We start from the raw sequence: 18,540 nt of genomic DNA, 5'->3' as shown, positions 1-18,540 counted from the left end.
ACCAAACACACCTGATTTAAACTAATTGCATTTTTAACTGAAGATCATGATTAGGTGATTATTGGAGTCAGGTGTATTGCTGTGGTTGGGCTAAACTTTGACACCAATCAGGCCCTCGAGGACTGGAATTGCCCATCCCTGGACTAGCGTTTCAAGCTCCAACGTAATATTCAAGTTAATAATGAATATGTTGGATTCGCGTCTCCATCTCAACCAAAAATCTAAGTTAAAAGAATGGGATCAAATCGAACATTAATAATTAAATGCACTTTAAATATATTTTGATTTAATTTAGTCCTGTTCTTTAATTTAGCCCTGTTCTTTCTTTGATTTAATTTAGTCCTGTTTAACTTAGATTTTTGGTTGAGATGGAGACATGAATCCAACATATCAATTATTTATTTATAGACAAACTGGAATTAGACTAAGTCAGTTGTACAGATGGAACTATCCAAGGAGAAAATACATCTCAACACTCGTGGACATATTTTGCGGTTACCGTACTATAAATGTCTTCTTATGTAAATATAGAAAGCATGCGTGTTCAAGATAGCACGCAAAGGTTGCAGGTCTATGGAGATCTTCACAATTTCTATAATAATCTGTGCAGAATCTCAAACAGCATCACTTTTTAAAGTAATCTCAACTACAATCCAGGTAATTTGCTTGTGCTATTAGAGTGATAACACATTACCTTGTTGTATAACAACAAAATATCTGACATTGTATTCCCATTTGAACTTTGTTGTGCTTTTAAATGGTTGTAAACACTGTGATGACACATTTAGATGACAACTAAACCTAAGATTAGACGCTGTTTTACCATTGAAATTTGGTTGTGCTTTTAGATGGTTGAAAGCATAATGATAATATACTGAACTAAAATATATACACAACATTTGGTCCCATGTTTCATGAGCTGAAATAAAAGATCCCAGAAATGTTCCATTTTGTGCACAAATTTGTTTACATGCCTGTTAGTGAGCATTTCTCCTTTGCCAAGATAATCCATCCACCTGACAGGTGTGACATATCAAGAAACTGATTAAACAGCATGATCATTACACATGTGCACCTTGTGCCGGGGACAATAAAACAGCACTCTAAAATGTGCAGTTTTGTCACACAACACAATGCCATAGATGTCTGAAGTTTTAAGGGAGTGTGCAATTGGCATGCTACCAGCAGGAAAGTCCACCAGAGCTGTTGCCAGAGAATTTAATGTTAATTCCTCTACGATAAGACGCCTCCAGGGTCGTTTAAAAGAATTTGAAAGTACGTCCAACCGGCCTCACAACCGCAGACCACGTGTAACCACTCCAGCCCAGGACCTCCACATCCAACTTCTTCACCTGCGGGATCGTCTGAGGGGGAGGGATGGTGGGTCCTAGGTGCTTAGGAGTATTCATGTCTGTAATAAAGCGGTTTTGTGGGGAAAAACTCATTCTGATTTGGCTGGGCCTGGCTCCCAATTGGGTGGGCCTATGCCCACCCATGCATGAGCCCCTGCCCAGTCATGTGAAATCCATAGATTAGGGCCCAATGAATTTATTTACATTTACTGATTTCCTTATATGAACTGTAACTCAGTAAAATCATTTAAATGTTGTTTATATTTTTGTTCAGTGTACATTGGGAATTCAACAAACTTCTGTCTGTCTTTTTGAGTGGGTTGAGATCTCATTGATCAACGTCTCATCCAAATATCCACATTTCCAAATTGAAATTATGTGGTGCGCCCAGTGGGAGCTCTGGGTGCAAGGACTGACCATCCATTATATCAAAATGTAGTGTTTTGAGACTATACAGTGTTTGTTTACATTTACAAGTTTATATTTTGGGTTCTGATCGGGTACGACAGTTGAACTCTCATGAGGCATGTATAAGTCATATTCTTCAAGAATCAATGGGTATATACCATACATTTCAAAGTCCAAAAATGGACGTAGCCACTGCAGATTGCCCCTTTAAAGGCTGGGGATTTTCATTGCAATTTCCTGATGACACCTGCAGTGATAAGCAATGCTTGATATTCTAACAGAACTAATCTAGCAGGTATACAAACATAAACAAACCTAAACAAACATATAAACATATAGTCAAACAGTGGGGATGCACATTATATTAGATCAGCCCATTAGTAAAGATATTTGATTTCCATATATCAGTGACCAATTAAATGAACATGTTTCTGTCTACCTGAGAATCATACTGACTCACCCATACCTACAGTACATGCTCTATCTTCACACCACCTCACATAATTTCACAAAAAGAAGTAAGATGGGAGAGAGAGAGAAAGTGAGTGAGAGAAAGAAAGAGGGGGGGAGAGAGAGAATACATTGTTTGTATACGGCAGACTCTGTAGCCCTCCATACTATGGACTTGAGACATCTTGACTCTATGAACTTTAGCTCTGTTTTTAAACGTATGGAACCGTGTAATGATAATCTATGGGGCTAATCTGGTAATGTATTAGGTGTAGGATGGTGAGTGTTTGCTTTGTCTGATCTTACTCACCTCTCATCAACCAGACCTCTTTGATTCTGCACAAGGGTCTCTGGGTCTGTGTGTGTGTGTGTGTGTGTGTGTGTGTGTAGTACAGTCTGGACTGGATTCTAAGATTCACAGGAGGCTGCTGAGGGGAGAACAGCTCATAATAATGGCCAGAACGGAGCAAATGGAATGGCATCATACACATGCCACCAACCTCCTGTGCTAGGATTTCTCTGTTTGTAGTGACAGGAGGGTTTGCGGCCCAATTGGAATCCTATTCCCTATATAGTGCACTACTTTTGACCAGGGCCATATACACACAAAAAAAATGCTGGGTTAAAAACAAATCAATTTGGGTAAATATTGGACAGAACACACATTGGGTTCATTTGACCCAGGCAGTTGTTTTCTTTAAATTGGGTTGTTGATGCTGGGTTATTGATCTATGATCCACAGGGTCAGATTACAAGACTGGAGGCGTGGCTTAGTAGGGGCGTGGCTCCAGAAAGTCATTTCTGGCCACCCTGGAGAGTAAATGTAATTCTGCTTAATCTGTTTTGTTGTCTTGTCAACACATGTTAAGGTTGAGCTCTAACACTTTTGTAGCTTTAATAAGGCTTACACAAGAAATCAAATGAAAATGCATTTGTCACATTCACCGAATTCAACAGGCGTAGACCGTACTGTGAAATGCTTACTTACAAGCAAGCCCTAAACCAACAATGCAGTTTTAAGATAATAGAGTTAGGAAAATATTTACTAAATAAACTAAAGTATTTTATTTTTTATTTGAAGTAACACAGTGCGGAGGCAAAATACAAGGGGTACCGGTTAGTCAAGGTAATTTGTACATGTAGGTAGGGGTAAAGTGACTATGCATATATAATATAGTTTTTAACAATCACTTTGGCATTAATTTCAGAACCTTGTGGCAATTTTTCAAAACTCAAAACGGTCATCACTTGTAACACAGGCTGTCCAATGTTCAAAACATTGCATTGTGCATTCATATCTTTAAAGAAACCTTGCACTTGCAGAATCATTGGTTCAAATAACTCATTTATGATGAAATACCATAGGAACATTAATTTAGATCACCCACACACAATATACCGATAGTTTCACTGCGTAGTTGTTCATTAATCATTAAATATTGTAGTACAAAATATGTGATATATGTTTCGTTATGCTACTACAAGTAAATACTGTAAATCACTGTAAAAGGACTAGTAGAGAGAATACTACAGACACAGTGGAATCATTGAACAAAATAGGACATTTATTGATGAAATACAATAAAATCACAACATAGGTTTCTTTGAATCAAAGCAAAAATAATTAGCTACAAAAAAAGAAAAAACTGTTAAAGGTCAACTGCAGTTCACCTGGCTTACTGTAAAACATCACTGCAGTGTTCCTCACCTGGCTTACTGTAAAACATCACTGCAGTGTTCCTCACCTGGCTTACTGTAAAACATCACTGCAGTGTTCCTCACCTGGCTTACTGTAAATCATCACTGCAGTGTTCCTCACCTGGCTTACTGTAAGACATCACTGCAGTGTTCCTCACCTGGCTTACTGTAAAACATCACTGCAGTCTTTCTCACCTGGCTTACTGTAAAACATCACTGCAGTGTTCCTCACCTGGCTTACTGTCAAACATCACTGCAGTGTTCCTCACCTGGCTTACTGTAAAACATCACTGCAGTGTTCCTCACCTGGCTTACTGTAAAACATCACTGCAGTGTTCCTCACCTGGCTTACTGTAAAACATCATTGCAGTGTTCCTCACCTGGCTGACTGTAAAACATCACTGCAGTGTTCCTCACCTGGCTTACTGTAAATCATCACTGCAGTGTTCCTCACCTGGCTTACTGTAAGACATCACTGCAGTGTTCCTCACCTGGCTTACTGTAAAACATCACTGCAGTCTTTCTCACCTGGCTTACTGTAAAACATCACTGCAGTGTTCCTCACCTGGCTTACTGTCAAACATCACTGCAGTGTTCCGCACCTGGCTTACTGTAAAACATCACTGCAGTGTTCCTCACCTGGCTTACTGTAAAACATCACTGCAGTGTTCCTCACCTGGCTTACTGTAAAACATCACTGCAGTGTTCCTCACCTGGCTTACTGTAAAACATCACTGCAGTGTTCCTCACCTGGCTTACTGTAAATCATCACTGCAGTGTTCCTCACCTGGCTTACTGTAAGACACCACTGCAGTGTTCCTCACCTGGCTTACTGTAAAACATCACTGCAGTGTTTCTCACCTGGCTTACTGTAAAACATCACTGCAGTGTTCCTCACCTGGCTTACTGTAAAACGTCACTGCAGTGTTCCTCACCTGGCTTACTGTAAAACATCACTGCAGTGTTCCTCACCTGGCTTACTGTAAAACATCACTGCAGTGTTCCTCACCTGGCTTACTGTAAAACATCACTGCAGTGTTCCTCACCTGGCTTACTGTAAAAAGCAAAACAAAAGATTGATTACTGTACTTCTATATTTCCATCAACCCTGTCTTGTGGATTTGGCCACAGGTTCTCATCCACAACACAACGGATGTTTTCATTAGCCAAACATCTTGGGAAGAATCTTCGGGCATGGCGAATCCAGGCCTGACACTGCTCTGCCGTGATGTCATTGCATGCGTCATCCATGGCCTGGAAAAGGGTGGCTTGTTCGTGAGGGCACCTATCATATTCAGATTCGTCTATTACTCTCAATCTCTCGCTCTCTCTTTTACTTGAAGCATTCCTGAGTTGATTGAAAAATCATTCTGTTATAAATGAGATTGCAAAATTTCAGAAAACAATGAACAATAAAATAAATATTAAGGTCTAGATAGAGTTACAACACATTTTTACGCTTGAAGGGTTGTAAAACTCCCTGGGCTGGCTGGCTATACAAGAGTAATACAAACAAACACACGCAAGCACTCTTTTACACAGGCGATGCAGATGACAAATTCCCACATTTCTGTATGATGAAAACAGTTGTAGCTGCAGTTGACTGGTCTCTGAAAAACACAGCTCGAAGGAACATAAGTGCATATCTCCTCCATGTGGAGAAAAATTCCTCAATCGGGTTAAGGAAAGGAGAGTATGGGGGTAAGTACAGGGTGGGAAATTGTGGATGGGCCTGAAAACATGCTTGCACCATTTGAGCATGGTGGAACCTGACATTATCTCACACAATGACATAGGTCATGCCATCAGCTCTACAGACCTGATTTAGCTCATCAAGGAAGGTTACATTCGAACAGCGAATCATGTGGCTGCCTGCAACTCAATATACAGAGTATATAGAGTAGAGAGCTTTAGATGTTGTACGACCAAACATTAGAACAGGCAAGATGCGTAATCTAAGCAACTTTGACCGTGGTATGATTGTTGATGCCACACATGGTGATTCCAGCATCTCAGAAACAGCTGCCTTCCTGGGACAGAGACTACAGTCTCTACAGTTTACAGAGAATGGGGCGAAAAACAAAACACATTCAGTGAGCGGCAGTTCTGTGGGCAAAAACACCTTGTTAATGAGAGAGGTCAGAGGAGAATGTCCAGACTCATTCAAGCTAACAGAAAGGCCACAAATGTTCAAATAACAGCTGTTTAAAACAGTGGTGTGCAGAAGGGCATCTCTTAACGTACAACACCGTGAATAATTCAGGCCGTTGTGGAGGCAAAAGGGGGTCCTAACCAGTACTAGATAGGGGTACCTAATAAAGTGGCCTGGGAGTGTACAGTGATGTCAAATCTGAAAATATGGTCTGGAAAAGTGGTACATGGGACCATAGAAACAGTGTCTGATAAAGAATGATGATGAAATATTACATCCATAGATAATGTAGTCCAATTGGTTCAGGGTAATTGGTGTCAAAGGATCTCGTTATCCTGAAACTTTCATGATCTAAACATGGAATATTGTTTGTCAATATATATATAACTCTGCATAAAGAGTAATGCAACAGTTACTTGTCATTTTGAGGAGGTGTATCAATTGATAGTTAGATAATTGTAATGAAATGAATAGACAGTCATCTCAGATGTAATGTGTGAATTGCATTTTGAAATGGTAATACTTTGACGTTAAGTTGTGTCATTTTGAACAGGTGATTTTAGTTCAATGAACAAATGATCTTAGCTTTATGTGTATTGTATCCAAGCAATTGGAAAAAGTGTTCGAGTTTTGAAAAATGTGCATTTTGATCATTGGTTGTGAGTTTTGTGTCTAGAGTTTTGAAAAATGACATCAAGGTTCCCGAAATGAGTGCCAAAGTGATTGCAAAAAACTGTAAACAGCACGTAGCAGCAGTGCAAAAACAATGGGACATGACATGACATTTACTCTCATGGGTGCCCAACTAAGTGACCCAACTGGCTGGGTCAAAAATAGCCCAACGTGTGTTCTGTCCACTATTTACCCAGCCCTGGGTTGTTTTAAACCAAGCATTCTTTTGTGTGTAGGGCTCTGGTCAAACGTTGTGTGCCATGTAGGGAAAAGGGTGCAATTTGGGACACAGGCAAGGAGAAGCTGTAGGGACACATGTTGTCTCCAGGTGGGCTTTTCTTCAGAGGTAATTGTCATTATGGATATGTAGAAATACTCTATCATGATGAGAGCCCTGCAGCATAGCAGAAGCCTGTGTGTGAGTGTGTGTGTGTGTGTGTGTGTGTGTGTGTGTGTGTGTGTGTGTGTGTGTGTGTGTGTGTGTGTGTGTGTGTGTGTGTGTGTGTGTGTGTGTGTGTGTTTCAGAGGCAGAGCGAGGAGGGATTACTTTGAACTCTGTGTTGCTTTAATTTTCAAAGGAAATGTCCTGCAATCCCAGCATGATTAATGTATCATTTGGGGTAAAGTAGGTAGAATGTGTGGTTTGTAATGATGTCCTACTTTCTTTTCTTTTTTTTCTCTTAAGCGTTCCCCCCATTTGTACCACTTTCACCCCCAGTGGAAAAACATTATTATCAGCAGCGTGAAGAGGACCACAATCATTCACAGCCCACCGTTTCTCAAGTTCGCAAATCGTCTTGAAAATTGGGCAGGCCTGCAGAGTGTTTGCCACTTAAGTCCCCTGTTCCTTTTCCTTTTGATATGTGTGCGGAAGGTCTGGAAACCCCACACCAAACGAACCTGTCAGAGTGCAGACTGAAACATAAACCAATTTCAAGAACGTTTCTCCTTCACGTAACAATAACACGCTTTTGAAAAATAACACATTTTTAACAATTCTGAGTCAAATGACATAAAACCTTTTTTTTTTATTCAGTAGGCTGGCATTTCAATTTTTGATACGGAAGTGTCCTCTATATTTTTAACTAGTCAAGTATGAACAAATTCCTATTTAGAATGACAGCCTGCCCTGGCCAAACCCAGACAACAGTGGGTAAATTGTGATACAGCCTGGATTTGAACCAGGGACTGTAGTGACACCTCTTGGACTGATTGGCAGTACCTTAGACCACTGTGCCACTCAAGAAGATATTAAGTGACCCCACACCATGGAGCTGTTGTGGTAGATACATTATACAAATTGAAGCTGATTGTCAATGAAAAGGATGCATTTGACTTTCAGTGTACAGTATATGGAACACAAAAGGCCCCTTGCCCACCCAGCTATGTATGTATGTGTGTGTGTCTGTGTGTATGCATTGCGTGTGTGTGTGCGTGTGTGTGTGTATCTGTCGTGGCTGCCTGGTTATAGTTGGTCATAATTATTTACAAGAGGGAGTAAAGTTATATCTGGAAAATGTTGGCATCGTACCATTGTACTGTAGATTGAAACCAGGTAAAAAAATCTTGACAATGAGGTATATGATGTCAAGCTAAACAGAGAAAGAGGGGGTCAGCCCATAAAAGGAGAGGTCACCCTAAACAAGCCTATTGTTGACAAACCATGAAGCGAATAGAAAACAGGAAAGTGTTAGCCCCCACCTCCTCTCCTATGATCAAACATAGCTTAACGAATAGCAGTGTTTTCTGACCGTACACAACCCAGATGGCTTGGTTTCCTTTCATTCACAGTGTTTTCTCTCTCTTCTGTTATACTTCCTGAAAGCATCCGATGCAGCCATGTTTTGACGTCTCGTGACCGTCGGTGAAACCAAAAAGGAAAGCTTTTGGAATTCCACTGAACCGCATTTTGTTTCCAGGAGGTAGGTACTGTATCCTGGAATGGGGGCGAATTTGGCTTTCTGAAACATATTGTACATACTCTAGCTTTTGTTGGGTACGTTGGGATATTTTACACATACTGTATTGGTTACCAAATAACCAGCGGCTAGTTAGACAATCTCAGCTCCTCTGTCCTATCTGACATGGCCTCATCTAGCATCTTTAGAAGTGGAGGGTGTCTGGATGAATACTGAAGTACAATGTCTGGATAAAGCCAATACAAACGTACAATAGAACAATTCGATTTATTCATTATTTTATTATTTCATTTCCCAAGGTATCAATTACTAATCATTGTTTCCTGTGTGTGTGTCTCCTTTCCTCTCCTCCACAGTGCTACGGATGTTGTAATTTACCATATATATACACCCTAGTGTTTCCTGGTGGTCCCCAGCACTGTAGTTATGGTTGTGTGTATGTCTTTAGAAAGCGCAGGTGTCAATGTGTGTGGTCCCCACAGTGGTGGAGGCAGTTGAGGGCTCAGGGTAAGGAGTCCTCTTTAAAGAACCGTCACTCGCCGGGGTTAATATCTGTTTCCCATCTTTACCAAGTGGCTCTTGAGGGGCTGTGGGTTCCCCCCCATTTAATTTTGTAAAAAAAAAATAAAAAGCAGGAAAAAAAAGCCCTCACTTATGAAATGACAAGTACTTGAAAAGATCTAATATGGTCTTAATTGTCTAGCTGCATTGACTAGGGGCGGGGACGGAAGGAATGGGGTGGGGTAGGGTGGAGGGGCGCTCAAGCATGTTTCGCATTACAATAGGAAACGAACCCATTCTCTGCTGCAAACATAGCCCTGTCGATAGGAAGAGGGTGGAGGGTGGAGAGGAGGAGTACGGCTGGAGTGGAGTGGGACACACACACAGGCACACTTAGAAAAGTATTGAAGGACTCTGGGTCTCTCTAGTCTCTCAGTACTGATTTTATACTCTGTTGCAGGCTCACAAAGAGATGCCCTGGTGCTCAACACAGCATAAAAACGCCCCATCTAATAAGGCTCCTGAGTTTGCCACTATGACGTTCAATAGATCCACTTGTCACTGCAAAGGATCTGAGGGCCGCACCACACCGAGCAACCCTCAGAAGGAAACTGTCCAGCTGTTACGACATGAAAACATTCAACTTTGTAAATGCAATAGCGGTATCTGCTCATGACAGTATCAACAGGGATCTGTAAGTAGGCCATAAAATCAGGCAATAAAGTGCAAGAAAAAAACGTATACAAAAAAATGCTAATAACCACAGACCAATTGAATTGTCATATCATTAAATAGTTGGTAGGCCTATACAATAGCTTCCTACTCACCTTTGCGACGACGACGACTTTGAGCTTGTGTAACCTCTTGGGGACCTGAAGAACTAAAATGGTAAAACTGCTAATCAATAAATGATGACTTTAACCTTGTGTGCCGTGACACCGACCACGTTTGGTTGATGAACAAGTCTTGGGTTACAATTTCTCTCGTGGACAGGTCAAGGACACTCCAAACCTAAAGCGTGTGGGGAGCAACCTAACGTGGAAGGTCAGGTCTATTAGCCTACCTATTAGCCTACCAGGAACACGCTTGCCTGCTCTACCCTCTCCCCTTCAACTCCCTTTGCCAACCGCAACGGCTTAATTAGCGAGCTCAAGATTTACACTGCCAGAAAAATGTGTTTTAAACTTGTATGCAAATTTTCTGCGGTTGGTGGAGCCTCTCCCGTTCCAATCATCCATACTGTGCTGAAAACAACACATTTCCCTCTCTCCCTGCACCATCAGAGCAACGTATGGTGCACAGGCATTGCTTTCGGTACAGTCTAACATCTGTAGCCTAACAAGGAACGATATGGAACACACAGAAAGGGAACTTGTCTGTTGTTCGCTGTTTGACTGAGACTTTTGTGGGAAATGTGGTGTAGAAGAAAATAGCCTTTCCAGGGTGAGGAGTTGGCGTGGGAGGAGAGACTTGAATTTCTCACAGTGTGGTGATGTCAGGTATAAGCATATTTTCCCTTGAACATTTCCCTGATCGTTTCAGCAGAGAAATATTTTCTGAAATTCTATTAGATTATCCTTATTATATTGAGATGTGTAGCCTATTAAATCATTCTTGTCTTTTTTTTCTATTTGAAAAGTTTCTTCTACCACACATATTGTAATGGCCTCTGATGTAATGGGTTGACCTTTGTGTGGTCCACCTTAAACCAACTACCGAACGGCAACCTGTTGTCTTCAAGCATTGCTTTGTCCCAACGCACGCACGCACGCACGCACACACGCACGCACAACGGCAACCTGTTGTCTTCAAGCATTGCTTTGTCCCAACGCACGCACGCACGCACACACACACACACACACACACACACACAATCTATCACCAGTCCTATAAACCATATCAGTGCTTGTGGCAGGTGCATTTACACACACACGCACACACACACACACACACACACAATCTATCACCAGTCCTATAAACCATATCAGTGCTTGTGGCAGGTGCATTTACACACACACACGCGCACATACACACACACACACACACACACACACACACACACACACACACACACACACACACACACACACACACACACACACACACACACACAATCTATCACCAGTCCTATAAACCATATCAGTGCTTGTGGCAGGTGCATTTACCACGTAAGCCCTGTGTTCTGATGAAATAGGGATTTGATTGACCAGTGACCACTGAACTGCTGGCTAGGGTAACAGCCTACTGATCAGCAGCACAGTCATTCAGCCCACTGCCCACTGACACTTGTCAGAGTAGGATTATCCTCCCATCTGAAGTCTGATGAGAGACCCTGTCTTAAGAGCCATTTGTCCTGCCCTAAGAGCCTGAAAGCCCTGTTCCTGGGTCTGGTGACAGGGTGACAAGGAGAGGCCAGACCACCATCCGTCCTTTAGTCCGGGTGCAGTGGGCCACCACACCACACCCCTCTTTTTAGAAGAGAGAGAGATAGAGACACACAGACAGAGAGAGAGAGAGAGAGAGAGAGAGAGAGAGAGAGAGAGAGAAAGAGAGAGAGAGAGAGAGAGCGAGCGAGCGAGCACCAAATAGGATGGGACCCCAAACGTTGACCGCTGTCTTAATGTGAGCTCTTTATGGATAAGGGTCTCCTATAGTGTCAAAGCAAATGACTCCTGCTAGTTATTCTATGGTGGTGGTGGGTGGGAAACAGGATAAGGGCTTCCCCACTCTACCCCTCTCTTGGTCTCTCTCTTCTACATACATGATCATTGGGGGCTTTGGGGGGGAACAGCTCCAGAAAGCCCTGAAAGTCTGGTTCTGGTTTAATTTATACAAGCATTCGACATTATGTGGGTTTAAGAACAATTTAAAAAAATTATACCCCACTGGTAGTGGTCTTAAGTTGTGGTTTTGGTTGGTTGTGGCAAATGCTACAGCACTGAGAGGAGAGAGAGAGGGAGAGAACTCAGTCTCCGCTGGATTGATATCAACACAGATAATTCTGTAGGAAAGAGTTGGTTCAAAGCGGATGCTCAAATAATATTTAATATTGTCGTATACTCTATGTATTTCTGGCATTGTGTTATGTTTCCTTACAACAGAACCAGAATAGAATTTTGTCATAGTCTGAGACTCTAACCAAATCCTAGGAGGGATGAGGCGTTAGCTGGCAGAAATATTATCAAGACCTGCTGCCTCGATTTTGCCACACAAGTTGATACTATAAAAAATGATCAAAAGTAATCAAATACAGGCGGCCTGGGACTCAGAGTCTCTTACCGACAGGCAGACTGGGACTCAGAGTCTCTTAGTGACGGGCAGCCTGGGAGTCAGAGTCTCTTAGTGACGGGCAGCCTGGGAGTCAGAGTCTCTTAGTGACAGGTAGCCTGGAACTCAGACTCTCTGAGCCTCTCTGGGCTCAGCATGCTTCGAGTTTAGAAGTATAACCCAGCACATTGAGAGAGAGCGAGAGAGAGAGAGAGAGAGAGAGAGAGAGAGAGAGAGAGAGAGAGAGAGAGAGAGAGAGAGAGAGAGAGAGAGAGAGAGAGAGAGATTTTTTCCTGTGTTATATTTTGTTTTGAGATCAATATATCTCTGAATGTAAATGGACATGAAAGTTAGAAAGGGTGTGAGTGAAAGAGAGAGAAGTTCTGAAATTAATTTCAGCATGTTGCCTTCTTCCTGATCTGTGATGGAAAGTTTGAGGTCAGTTCAGGATGACAGGAGGCTGTTGTTTATGGACGGTTCTGCATTGTTGCATATCTACAGAAGTTCTGAAATGAAACACTGCAGTGATACTTCACGAGATCTATTCTCATCGCCACTCTGTCTGTTTGACAGGAGTCTGTGATGGGATGAAAAAGAGAGGGATGACATGCTTTTTATGATGGGTGGAGAGGCCTCACTACTCTCCTCTCCTCCACAATGTAATGGGTGTTGTAATTTACCATACATATACACCCAAGTGTTTCCTGGTGGTCCCCAACACTGTAGTTAGGGGTGTGTGTGTGTGTGTGTGTGGGGGGGGGGGGGGGGGGGGGGGGGGCCTTGACAAAGCCATCCTAAAAGCATCCATTATATCCTTCCTCATGTGATGTCTATGAACACCACATGTTGCTTGGTCAATGTGAGGAAAACAAATGACTTCCTAAATCACTTGTGGCACTTTTCACAATCACGCACACGCGCACACACACACACACACACACACACACACACACACACACACACACACACACACACACACACACACACACATACACATACACATACACATACATACACACACACACACGCGCACACACACACACACACACACACACATGTCTTTTCCACTATCCAAGAGGATGCACTGTCAGAATGGGCGGGTGACAATAAAAATGTCAAATGAATTACCCACACACACCCTAAACTGACTGTATATCATACAGAAAGGATGTCACCAGCAGTGGGATGATGACATAGTACAGTTTTGCTGTTTCATAAATCTCACATAAACAAACACACACATCCACACATATTAATGTAAACAAAAACACTTCCACGTTTTTTTTGTTATCAAATCAATCAATCATTCAATCAGTTAGTATTTAATTAACCACGTATACCCTATAGATGCAAGATGGCAGAAAACCTTGAAAGAATTTGGTTCCCAAGGAAAATAGTTGTGTTGACGAGAAAGCCCACTACGGGCAACAATAGGCTGCAGCATTGGTCTGCCTGCCTCCAACCACTGAGGATCACACACAACAGAAAACCACACTGTTTGTCTGCTGCAGTCACATCTGCACCCCTCCACACCAGCATGTACTGTAACTCCCATAGTCACACAAAACACACACGCACACACGCACTCACGCATACAGTCACACAACACCTCACCATTATTTATGTTGTGGCTGAGCTGTGCTGGACCGGGTTTTACCATGTGCAGTGGCTCTGAACCAAAGTAAGTGTCTGTGGCACAGAATGAAATAGATCACAGTATTACATTGTGTCTCTATGGTCTGTGGCAGGACAGCATCTGTATGTGACTAGACCAACACAGAGGGGTTATCGTCCTTCCTTCAGTCTGTCTGTCTGTCATCCCATCACTATAACAGTATGTGGATGTGATCTATCATACACCAAAGGGAAGGGGTCCAGTAGCCTCTTGGGAGAAGAGGGAGAAAGTATGTTGTTGTCTTATTCAATGTATTTTAAATGGTTACACTCTACATGAAGATATCTTTTGTGTTGTTACTTTATAAATATTTATACAATGTAAATAAGTAGTGAACAGTTTATTAACTACTTATAAACCATTTATGCATACTTGTATTTAAGTATTCCGCAGTGTAAAGTGCTACCCTAGTATTTAACTTTCTTACTACATAGCGATACTGCAAGCAATGTACTCCTGCACATTGACATGGTACCGGTACCCCTTGCATATAGCCTCGTTATTGTTATTTTATTGTGTCACTTTTATTTACATTTTTTACTTTAGTTTATTTAGTAAATATTTTCTTAACTCTATTTATTGAACTGCATTGTTGGTTAAAGGGCTCGTAAGTAAGCATTTGACGGTAAAGTTGTTACACACACCTGTTGTGTGATTTGATTTGATAGTATTCTGGGCAGGGCAATACACAGTTGAAGCAGTCAAACTACAGTTTGGTTAACTCCTAAGGATTGTGAGAGTGATGGTTCAATATCTTGATTACACCCTTTCCCTCAGGTTAAAACTTCCGTCCAATCCACAGTTTGCAATACCACTCATGAAACAGAACAAAAATACTAGGAACATGCCAAGTGTAACGACAGTATGTACCAAAGTCCACATATTAATAAACCAGGACAAGTTTGAGGGGAAAATGTCAGTAATTCCAACTAAAAACTCTAGTTCTTTCCAACCCACCCACTACTATACGTTCTCGATGTGTTATACTTTACATATGTGATCCATAGAAATGAATACATAACACAAATATGTTTTCCAGCATGTTTTTCACTCGGGTCCCCAGTGTTGGCCAAATGAAAACTTCTTTCACATTAGGCTTAATAGGACAAAGACGCACGCAGTAGTGTGTGCCAGGACTGCCTGTGTGTGGCACCAGGATGTGTGGGTGTGTGCCAGGTTTGCCTGTGTGTGGCACTAGTGTGTGTGTGTGTGTGTGTGTGTGTGTGTGTGTGTATGTGTGGTGTTCCCTGTATTTCCCTCCATGAAATCCTCTTGCCAAAAGCGCTGGCAGTCTTATTGTTGCTACCCAGTCAAACTCCCCTTTTTCACGCAGAATAAATCAAAATGTTTGTGTAAAGTGTGTGACCTCATATGAGAGCCAGCTCATACAAAAATAAAAATCAGTTTCAGTAAAAAGGGATATTGTTATTTAATTGAACTGTTTTAAACATGTATCTTTTACCTGTTTATAATTTATTATATCCTATATAATAAATTATTGCCTCAATTGTTTTTATCCATTTAATGTTCTAATAAGGAGAAATTAAATCCTACATTTGTTAATAGTTGGGTGAACCGACTCCTGCCAGTTTTAGATTCACTGATACCCTTCAGAAATGACTTCACTTACTCTTGGTCAGTACAACAACCCATATGAAAAAGTAATTTGGAATGCCATAAAAGAGACTCAATTAATAATGTAATTCAAATTATGAATGGCGACGAATGTGCATTAGGGTGCCAATATAAGACTTTCAGTGAACGCCATTTGACTGTACAGCGAAGGAATAATTCTGGAAAATGTATCAGTGACAAGTAGAGAAAATGAAGTAAGAGAAAGAGAGAGAGAGACAGAAAGAGAAGAAAAGAAAGATATTGTGAAAGATATATCCCCAGTGGATAATGTAAATGACAGATGAATATGAAAAGAACGTCCAATCCATTTGGACTCGTTCTACCCAATTCAGTCGTAGATTCTCCATAAAACTGTAAAAACCTACAGGGTCCCCAGAGTCGTATCAAAAGGGTCTCATAGCGCCTGATCGGCCCACACGGGAAAACACACTGTATTAATACTCCCAAACGTTCTAAATATCTTCCTGTCATAGCAAAAGATCAGGCACTTATTCCTTTCTAAGTCTACAACATCATATAAACTACAGATGTGAGGTAGGATGGAGGTGTAAACACAGCGTTTCCGTCATTTCTAAATGTTTAAAAAGGAACCTTAATGCAGAAGGGCTATGGGTATTCGCCCAGCTGTTGGGTAAATAAGCACAGAGACACAGGCCGAGTCCCAAATGGCACCCTATTACCTAAAGGCCCTGGTCAAAAGTGGTGCACTATGTTGGGGATAGGGTGCCATTTGGGATGCATCGCTTGTGCACCGCCCTATGGAACTCCCAGACACAGTCAGATGTGATACTGCCTGGATTTGAACCAGGGATTGTAGTGACATCTCTTGCACTGAGATGCAGTGCCTTAGACAACTGCGCCAATTGGGACCACTGTGTGGCTTTCAGCTAGCTCTTTTTGGTCTCCCATAAAGGAGACATCCCAGTTAATGCGCTCTGTCCATATATTATACATTAGTATATTGTCAGTTCTGCAGCATTGTTAAATGATGACATAAGCGCAAAGAACCATAAGATAATTTATTCATAACTAGTCAGCTTGGAACTGTAATACTCACTTTCCTACCAGACCATCAGGTCAGTGAGTGAATTTACTACAGTAAATTACTGTGATTTTTACAATAACCCACTTGTAACTATACTGATCAAGAATATAAACGCAACATGTGAAGTCTTGGTCCCATATTTCATGAGCTGAAATTTAAAAAAAAACATAATTTTTCCATATGCACAAAAAAAACATTTCTCGCAAATTTGTTTACATCCCTGTTAGTGAACATTTTTTATTTGTGAAGATAGTCCATCTGTCACGCAGAGCGGAACAGGTGAACCCAAGAGCAGAATCAGACAAAGAGACTGGGATGAGGTAACCAAGGTATTTATTGAAACACAGGGGGGATATGGGGTGCAGGCCAGGGGAAGCCCGGGTGGGTTGCAGGAAGTCAGGTGTGGAGAATGAGGCTGGAGCAAGGGGAGTTGGGACTGGGTTAGCGGGTCCAGAGAAGAATCCAAGGACGCAGTGGAGTTGGTGGTCCAGGACAGAGTAGCAGGACTGACGAGACGTGGGACTGGGCCAAAGTCTGGACCATACATCCAACCGTAACCATGTGTAACCACAAAAAAAAAAAAATCTAAATCAAATTTGTATTTGTACATCAGCTGATATCTCAAAGTGCTGTACAGAAACCCAGCCTAAAACCCAAAAAGCAAGCAATGCAGGTGTTGAAGCATGTAGCACGATTGTCCTAGACCAGCCACCCAGACAGCTGATGAAACTGAGGAGTATTTATGTATGTAATATAGCCCTTTTGTGGGGAAAAACTTGTACTGATTGGCTAGGCCTGGCTCCCCAGCCCATGCCCTCCCAGGCCCACCCATGGCGATGCACTCCCAGGCCCACCCATGGCTATGCCCCTGCCCGGTCATGTGAAATCCATAGATTTGGGCCTAATTGACAGTAAGTTCTTGAAAATTAAACGTCAACTTCATGTGAACCAGCTGACATCAAGCTACAGGAAAATCCATATTAACCTGTTAACAGTGCAGCTCTTGAGTGTCACAAGTTCTTACAAAGACTGTATAACTAAAAATGTCAGGTAGTCAACCTTCTGCAACATAACGAGAAAAACAATTAAACTGGTAAAACACTTCCACTGATAGTTGGCACAAATACAACATATTTTAGCCCATGCCCCCAAATGTGCCCCGCCTCATCTACATTTCAAATTCAACATTCGTAACCAAGTGGGAATTTACCGACCGGGAAAATTCCACTTGAACAGCCCTCCAACTGGTAGTTTATTTTGGAATATGCGTCTATCTCCCTGAGCTCCAACTTTCCCCACATGATGACCTCACGTCACCTACTAGTCTAAAGGACCGGCCAATAACGGCAATTCTAATACAACCATAAATTTGTACATTGTGCACCTGGACTGAGAGGATGGAAGTTCAATATGTAGCTAGATGTAAAAGGCTAATGTTAACTAGCTAACGTTGCCCATGAAAGGAAGTTAGGCTAGCAAGCAAGCATTTATCCAGGTAGCCTAGGACAACAAAAAATAAAAGCATGTACTGTATGACAGAGTTGTGGACCATTTCGTCAACATGAAAGAGTTCAGCATGGCATTGGCATTTCTCTAGAAGTCGGGTGAGTCAACATGTTTTCTCGACTTGCACGAATGCACACACGAACAGCCACAACATATTTAGCTTAACCTCTAGCACTTAGCCATCCCGGATCCGGGATTGTGAATACAGCCTCAAGCTCATTACCATAACGCAACGTTAACTATTCATGAAAATCGCAAAT

The sequence above is a fragment of the Oncorhynchus mykiss genome, chromosome Y (assembly GCF_013265735.2).
Source record: "Oncorhynchus mykiss isolate Arlee chromosome Y, USDA_OmykA_1.1, whole genome shotgun sequence".
Taxonomy (NCBI): Eukaryota; Metazoa; Chordata; class Actinopteri; order Salmoniformes; family Salmonidae; genus Oncorhynchus; species Oncorhynchus mykiss.
This window is presented reverse-complemented; position numbering follows the sequence as displayed.